The 9,238-nt window shown below is 44.0% G+C and overlaps 1 pseudogene; it reads left to right on the top strand.

Annotated features, from left to right (window-relative positions):
• The first annotated feature begins 321 nt into the window (after positions 1-321).
• Positions 322-9,238, top strand: part of LOC119093296 (serine/threonine-protein phosphatase 2A 56 kDa regulatory subunit gamma isoform-like) — a 28,163-nt pseudogene continuing 19,246 nt past the window's right edge.

Below are 9,238 nucleotides of genomic sequence, written 5' to 3'. Positions count from 1 at the left end.
ATATACATGCGCGTCTTCCGCGATTCTGCCCCCCAATCTTTTTGAGAAATCAACACATATGTTCACAGGGTTACGGTTTACTTGAGTTTAACCTCCAATACTTGTTTACAGTCAGTAAACTGACCAGTACATGTTGGATGGTGTGTTTACCTTTCCAGTCAGATCTTGGCAAGAGCTTGAATTTCTTTGGTGCTTTGCAGCGTATTCTTCAGGTTGACTCAGCGTTTTAGTATCACTCAGTTAGGTTCTTGAGTTCAACACCCGTTTTACAACCTTGAAGGTGCTGGCCGTGTGTGTATGTGTGTGTGTGTGTGTGTGTCTGTGTGTGTATGTATGAGCGAGGGAGCCGAGGAGGGGGCGTTGGCGTTTCTGTATTGGAGGTTTGGTAGACATGCCTAATAAACAGAAAAAGGACAAGGTGAGTGTGTTGATTTTCTATTTTCGTCTTCTCGCCTATAGTTTTGTAATTTCTAGCGGTATTTGAGCTGGGGACTGACGCCGGGTCTGCAGTCATGCGATTGCGTCGCGATTGTATTGCTTACCAGAAGCCTGTTTTGTACTGCGGCATCTGCTTAAAAATTGAGGTGTTCACATTACGTCTGCTTCTTACATCTGCTAAATGTTGGTGGCGTTTTGTGCATACATGTTGCAACCTTTGAGAACTAATGACCTTAGTAGGGGAGTAAAACATATGATAATTATCTCCATAAGTCTTAAAGAAAGTGAAGAGGAGCATTTTTGGGTTCATCCTTGCAGTACCTGGCTTTGCTGCCAGGGTGAGAGGCAGGCTGAGAACTTATGGCAACAACAGCTGAGTGTGTTGCAAAGCCGCAATGATGAAAAAAACAATTTTATTTTGATGGTGTGGGTCTTGTTGCCATGAGAAGATAAAACTGAAATGTCAAATATAGATTTCACAACAATCCAGACTATGATTTTTGTAGCATGTATAGTCACCTACTTTTGCCAAAGACATCTTGAAATGGTGTTGTTCATTTCCACACCCTGACAATCTGGTTTACATCACATTGATTTTGATGTCAGACAGCTGTGTGAAGGTGGGCAGGGGGGGTCAAAAACTGAATGTGTTTTGAAATTACCTTATTGGCAGAGTGGTAGATATGATCATAAGAACCGGAAAGGAATTGTGCAGTGACTTCGCAAAATCACATGTAGCGGAATTAGAGCTGTTCAGGATACTCTGCTCACACAATTTGTTGGCTGCTTACCCATTGCCCTTTGACCAAAACCCCTGGCATCTGGCCTGCCTAGCCAGTTTGTCAAGGCTGAGGCACCTAGCTGCTGAGCTAACCACTGTGTTGTTTAATTTAGATGGACTGATCTTGAGCAAAGGGATTGTGACAAGCAGTGAACCTAAAGCCTGGAATTTAATGACATAAAAGCATATTGATGTTATTGCCACCTGAGTGACCAAATACTGAAACAAGAAGCATTGGTAGGGAATTTAGTATTTTTCCCTTGCAAAAACAACTCATGAGTAATTCTCACCAGTTATTTGTATTTTTGTCACCATATAATGGTCACCAACAACTTGTGGATTTGACACGTCCAGTCAATACGGAGGGGCACATGTAAAGATACATAAAGATGTTGCACATGTCCAAAATGCATGATGCACCTTTAACCTAAGTCCAACATGTAGCCTAACATTCAGTAATCAAACTTAGGCTTCATCTGATTACCTCTCATCCATTTTGTGGTGTGCATAAAGTGTCATTCACATCATGGAGGTGATCAACTATCTCAAGTGTTTTAGCAGGGCTTAACAGATGAAACTAGATAACCTGGATATTATGTCAATAAAGGTTAGTGTGGTAAGTGGGGATGCTTTGCCACCTTTGAGATGTGTGGATTGGAGACACCCCCAAAGTACAACTGCCCCTCAGCAATGTCATACTTTTAGAAACATTGGTTTCATGCATCACCAAAGGGATATGTTCTGAAATATTAGGTAGTCTGGAGGATAAGCTTCCAATAGTATGCAAAGTGACACCATTGCAGTCATATGCCTAGATAACATGAGTCAGGACTTGGGTCACCTGCAGCATGGAACCTTGGTGCACTAAATGTGCTTGGCACTAGAGGCTCCCCATAAAAACACCAATATTGTATGCTTGTATCCCCAAAATCTGCTCAATCAAAAGCACTGGCATCAGTATCAAAAATACAATTGAAACATTATGACCAGGAGGTGTGCTGTAAGGAGAAATGAGCTGCTTTCCATACATTTCACCCAAGATTTAGAACCTTGCAAGGGATTTTAATTTTGGGGGAGTGGAGATAGAGACTTAGCCATCAGATGCTGGTGGTCAGGCCCACACTTTTTGGGTAAAATGTTTGATGTTTTGAGCATCTGCTTTGGTCCTCATAAAATCCACTTGAGGTATGCTAATGCAGAACATAACTGGGTAGAAATACAGATGATATATGGGAATGACAGCGTGTTATTGAAAGAAACACTTCCTGCACTCCAAAAAGCAGACTTCCACAACTGTTACAATTGTATGCTATGTGTGCCTCATTGTTTTCTATTTTGCCCCACACATATCAGAAATGTTGCCTATCACATTTTGTTATTGCACCCCTATCACGTGTCCATGTATCAATCCATTGCTTGATCCACAAAATCCAAACCTGTAGCATGCATAATTTTTAGGCTGTTATTCTGTACAGCTGTTTACAATGCATGGAACCACAAGCAAGCAAGCATGTGGTGGCTAACTGGTTCATGAATCCCTAGTAAGCCTTACAGGACTAGACTATGACTTTAAGAGTGCCTGAAACTGTCTAATCTTGTATCAGGAAGGTGGAGGGATGAATGGGAGCAAAGTAAGCTCTAATCATTATTGCAAGTGTGGAGGTTCTTTGTGGTGTAGAGGTGTTCATGATGAAGTTTGTTTCAAACCCTTCTCTTTCATGGCCAGCCCCTTTTAAATGGAATATTCAAATGCAATGTTAAAAGAACTACAACATTCAAACATGTTGGAGCAAGCATCAGGTATGCTGGAAAAAGCTCACTGGTAACTTTTGGTGCATATAAAAAGGAGTGTTTCACATTTGTGTGGGGCTTTGAACTGAAATAGCCGGCTTGAGGATCATTTGGTTGATTTGTGTAGACTACTGCAAGGTTACCAAAGCATCCCTGATGCCATAATGTCACTCAGTTCCTGGTATTCTATTGTCATGTGGCAATGAAGGCCAAAACAATCATAACTGTCATAAAGACAGCCATAAATACATAACCGCATTAGGCTAATAATGAACCACAGGGGCAAATTGAGGTTGTCCTACGTAGGGTCCCGCGCACATCCCTAAACATATCTTACCACCGGACATGCCTGAATTTAGCTATAAATGAGATCCTTAGAACAATAGAACTTGTCCAAACATTTCTTAAATGTTGCTGTTGAGTGACTACCCACAACTTCAGGTTAACAATTCATTCCAATGATTCACTACTCTTTGACTAGATGACATCTACCTCTTCATCAGTCCTTTGAGGAGCTGACCCCTGACTCTATTACACAAGCAGGCTTGGCCTCACTTGTGACGAAGACAATTATATTTGTAGAGCAAACAGGTTACACTTCTCAACTGCCATCTAGTGAGCTGTATTGTCGCGGAGGCGAGAAACCCAGCCGACCGGACCTTGACAAACAGGTTATAGGTTACTGCCTTTTTAGACAAAAGTGCTGAAAAAATGTACGGGCCGCGTGAAATGTCAATGAGGCAGATGCTGAAGAATCGGTGCGATTTCCTTAGAGGTCACCGAATTCCTTCTCACCTTGGTCACCTCAGGAGAAGAGAGGTTGCTATCAGCCCCCAAACAAGAGAGGATATTGGTGCAATGCGTAAATGTGAATGTAAAGGCGATGCATCACTAAAAGGAAATGTTTCGCGTTTCAAGATGTCGAAGCAATTATCAGATATGATGAAACAAGCTCACTTATAACCTTTGGTATACTTTTTAAGTGGAAAAGACTGCTCAAGACAGCGTAATTATCTGTCTAGTAAATACGTTCTTCAATGCATCATGGTTTCATTGCGTCACTGTACCTTGCACAGCATTGATTGAAAGCCACTTGACGGCCGCTATATCTGGAAATCGCGCTTGCGAACATGAATACCAGTGTGACTTCGAAATACTTTCCCAGTTATACTTTCCCCATTTTCGCGGATGTGTAGCTCAGAAACTAGAGGGGCTTAGGTCTTAAGAAGGGCAGGATCGTGAACAACACTGAAAGGCCTTCAAAATGGCTATTTCAGTTCAAAACCCCGTACTAATGTAGAACACTCATTTTGGGGAATAAAGATCTGTCAGCAGACCAAAGTGCGTATGATGCATTCCGTAAATGAGCTTGTGTTGACATGTTAGAGATGGGCGGCACAGCGTCGGCGGTTTCCGCAGGAAGTGCGCGATAGCATTCATCGCACTTTTTGAAACGTTACATTGTTTCCCCAGAAAAGGCTGCTTCCGTTTGGCGTTTACCATCATGATTGAATGTTTGTGGAACTAGCTCAGTGTTTATTGAAAAAACGTACAAAGCCTCCAAGAATGACTTTGTTGCAATATATATATATATATATATATATATATATATATATATATATATATATATATATATATATATATATAATGGTTGCGACGCAAGAACAAGGCATCAAAATTAATTCGTTATGCTCCAGAGATGCATCTGTGCAGTGCGCAAAACAATAAGAGTGCTGCTCACAGATTTTGTAACAATGCACCAAAACATTAAGTGAAGAACCAACAGGTGATATGTATATATATATATATATATATATATATATATATATACATATATATATATGTATATATGTATATGTATGTATATGTATATATATATATATATATATATATATATATATATATATATATATATATATATGTATATATATAAACGACCATCTGGATGAGTTTCGTATGGGTTGGGTGTGGTCGGAGGGTTGGGGAATAGATATAATGCATCTGCATGTTTATGCCGTAAACAGAAGTTATAACAAGTTCAGGACGAGAAATTGACTCGCCGCATTGAATGCATGGGCCCATGGGCCGTGCATGTTTATCAGTGAGTGAAAAATTCGGAAATGCGAGATAACCAGTGAATACCCCCTGATCTACCCCGGAGTTTGCGTATAATGAGTTGACAAGTCACCTGGATGGTCAGGGAATTCACAAACGCCCGAGGGGGTTTGCAAAATCCCTCGGGTAGATGCAAACCAATATTTTAATTGTACTTGCTACTGACATGGTATAAGCCAGTGACGCATTCAAGGATAGGACACTTGCTTCCTCGTATGAAAAATGTTTTATGTGCTTGATCATGCTTGCTTGCGCACACGTGTTCATAGCGAAAATATAAAGAACAGACACGTATATATAAGTGCATCGAATGCATGCAATGTTGAACCCTAATCAACAAATTTTGTTGTAACCATACAGACACTAGAAGACGTGCCGTTTCCGTGCTGGCGCGGCATCCACCACTAATCGTCATCCCACACTAACATATCACCTGTTGGTTCTTCACCTAATGTTTTGGTGCATTGTTACAAAATCTGTGAGCAGCACTCTTATTGTTTTGCGCACTGCACAGATGCATCTCTGGAGCATAACGAATTAATTTTGATGCCTTGTTCTTGCGTCGCAACCATGCAGACTGTAGCATGTTGCTCAAATAAAAATGTTTGACAAATAATGCAAAAACAAACTACACGTTAACATCGTCGTTCATCAGCGCTGTGTGGACTTCATACATCCGTTGAGAACCACATTTGTGGGAGATTAGCTGTGGGGCCCTCGGTTCTCGCGTTTACTCAAATCAACGGCCCTGCAGTTCGCACGATGAGGCGTGCGACTTTTGTGGTGAAGAGCCAAGCTGACTAATGCTCTGCTTTATCACGACGCTTTCCATCACTTTCTTTATTTTGGCGGCTTGATCTATGGCGTTTCGATTTGATTTCTGGTACAACACAAAATGAACGAATTTATGTTGAATTCACTGGATATACGTTTGTTTCAGGACTCCAGCAAGAAGGCCAAAGAGGAAGCAACGCCATCCTTAAATGATGATGTAAGGCAATGCACACTGTATTGGGCTGATAGTTATCGCAATCTGACGAACAGTGCTTAGTTGGAAAGTGTATTAGCTGTGCATGATGCAAAAGCTCTGACGTAATCCATTCCCTGAACGCAGCTAAATGAGTGTTCGTATGTTTTAAGGCACAGATTAGGATAGCAGTTACGATTCACAAGCGTCGGAGACTACGCCTGTAAAAAGAACGAAACGTGCATCATCGAAATTTGGCGCCATCCCCTTCGAAAAAGTCACCTTGTATAGCGAATTTCCGCTCCCACCCCGCTTGAAACGATCCCTGGAAGCCCCGTTCCGTAAGTTTCCCAATCGTTTGCGATTCGCGCGGGGCGTGTCACAACGCTGGACCTTAACACTTGCCCGGGTGGCCGGTTGGAAGCCCTTCGCTCGGGTCGGGGGGGGGGGGGCGGTCAATTTGACCCCCCCCCCCCGCGCTTGAGATCTCAGGAACAAAAAGAGCTAGAGACACCAAATTCACAGGGTGTGTTGGCCTGTACGTGAACTCACTTAGGTCAAAGTTTGAGGCTCCTAGGCCATGGCCTGGTCAAATAAAGTCAAACAAGATCAAATTGCTGGTTGGTCTCAAAAGGGCCACTGGAACCCAGATAGCTGTTCTATGCAGAAGTCCACATGCTCAAGCAAGGGTCATTGTCCTCGTTTGACCTTTTGAAGCTCATGGTGACCAAAATCATTCAAGACCGCTTTGACTCTTGCATTTGGATAAGCGACATAGACTACGCTAGGCAGTATGTTCCCAAAAACAAAATGTTGAACTGGGTCATTCTAGGTCTGTGGCCTATTCTGACCTTTAAAAAGTCTTCGGAAGGTGTATAATGTGGTTCCTGTTATCAATAAAATCGAAATGAGCACCACAAACTAGTCCACACAGGAAGCCCCAGAGTAATAAAGCAGGTTGATTTTGAGCCTGGTCTGACCTTCGTAACTGAGCTTAGGTCAGTGTGATTTGTTCATTCAATTGTTGGGTTGCCGAAGAAAGTATCTCAGCGATGTATAGCTTCGTCTAGCACTCCGCTGTTGGATCAGATTGAACGATTCCCTAGAAATCGCCTTCGCTGAAATAATGGTCTGACTTCGACTTGCCGTGCATGAAAATCCTTCAAGGTCAGCAATTTTACAAGGTACACCAAAATTGTTGGTGCCAGACGACTCGCTATTTAATTGTCTACAGTTATGCAAAATGTGGCGCGGCTACGCCGCACCGTTCGGAAACTATTCCGGAAAAACCTTTGGGGGTCAATTTGACCCCCACCCGAGCGCGTGTTTAATTTGAAATGTTGTTTTACAGAGACGAGAAAAGAGTTGTGGGGAGCTAAATCTGACGGTAGGTGAGGGTGGGAGCGACGATAGTTTTGTTTTGGCCCAAAAGCTCGAGGGCTTTTAATGTGGGATTTTCATGCTTTTCAACTCACACGGTGTGGTTTTCATGTTTGAGCCACGAAATGCCATTCCCTACATGTTGTATTAACACGGGCCCGCACTGACGCAAATAGATCCCTTATCGCCGCAGAAGTCCAATGATGGGCAGACAGCCTGGGCTCCCATTGACTCAGGGTCCTGACCAATGCAAATCGCGGGCCCTGTTCTTGTCCCTGGTTGGGAAATGGGTCGTCTGGCTCAGAAGGACACGGAGCTGACTGTTCGGTGCTGGTGGTGCATGACTGATGGAGAAGCCCTCATCGACCCAGGGGGTTCCGTGGGAAATGTCCGCTCCTGAGAAATTGGCTCCAGTGCTCAGACCGACACGGAGCAGACTGTTCGACACTGGCGGTTCGTTGTACTGACCGACGTAGAGGCCTTCGTCTGCTTAAAGCGCCCCGATCGGCGCGAAGCGCCTTTTGACCGACATTTAAGGGCCGGTCATGCGGGCCAGCACCCTTAACACAACTCCGGTGAGACTTCGGGCCCTTAAATGAGGCTCTGTGTCGTCAATCTCGAGGGGCTTTTCGGGCCCTTCGAGACCTAGAGGGGGACTGGAGGAAAGGACACGTGCCTCTGTGCCCCCTGCCTGCGCTATAATATACAGGGGACAGCGTCTTTGTCGCTAAGCAAAATTTCATTCCATGGCCTAAATCTAAGTCACCATATTGCGCACACTTACTGATAGTAAAGAGGCGCAGGGAACTCGCATTGTATTTGACCTTTATCTTGACGGTCTACCACGGCAGGTTTCAACGTGGGAATAATGTTGTAATGTGTAGCGTGGGGGTAATTTTGTTGTAATACGTGACGTGTGAATAATTGTGCTGGGATACGCTGATGAACATGAAGTTCGGGGTTTTGTTGTGATACGTTGGTAGACATCAAACTAATAAAAATGGAACCGTCAGACCCGTCCAAAAACCCATTTGTGATGTTGTGCCTGACAAAGAACAACTGGCAAATACACCGGTTGGTTGCCATTTCTGTATTTGTGAATTAATTTTTTGTGGTTCAGAGAGCATCCAAGAGGCGTCGGCTGCGTTCGTAGTTACGTGGAAAATGTTCCTGGGAAATTCGCACCGGGTGCGAACGGGAGGGTTGTGTTCACTCGTCCTCAGGTTGGAGAATTCGGTCCACGCTCCAGGCCGATCGGGCATGTAATCGAATGCCTCTTCGAAGGGTGACCCAGTGAGGTTTGATATGGCCAAGCTGTCCCACAGTAGCGACATCTTCTGGCTGAGCAACAGGTGGCCAATGCCAAGGGAGGAGCTAGCGGTGGAAGCAATGCACCATTAACGCCGCGAAATCCTGCTGTTGAGCTGGAATTTTACGATCGGACACGGGGGCTAGGACGGACATAACAAGCACTGCTTGGCATAAGCTCAGCCCAGAACTGCTTTCGCTCCAAAGGTTCGGACTTGTAAATGACAGGGACGCAAGCCCTTTGGGTGCCCACGTTAGCGGACTAGTGCCCCAACGTAGTCACGGGCTCGACAGCTTCACCACCTGAACGGCTTTTAAGCACTTTAAAGGCATTATCCTTCACCTTCAAACATGCGACGTGCAATTCGATAATCGCGCGCGGCAGTTTTTCGCGTGAGAACGGCATGTCCTGATGCGTAGCATCTCACGACTTACCAAGAACGTAAATCGGTTCTGCA

The sequence above is a fragment of the Pollicipes pollicipes genome, unplaced genomic scaffold (assembly GCF_011947565.3).
Source record: "Pollicipes pollicipes isolate AB1234 unplaced genomic scaffold, Ppol_2.1 Scaffold_4002;HRSCAF=4701_pilon_pilon_pilon, whole genome shotgun sequence".
Taxonomy (NCBI): domain Eukaryota; kingdom Metazoa; phylum Arthropoda; class Thecostraca; order Pollicipedomorpha; family Pollicipedidae; genus Pollicipes; species Pollicipes pollicipes.
This window is presented reverse-complemented; position numbering and strand designations above follow the sequence as displayed.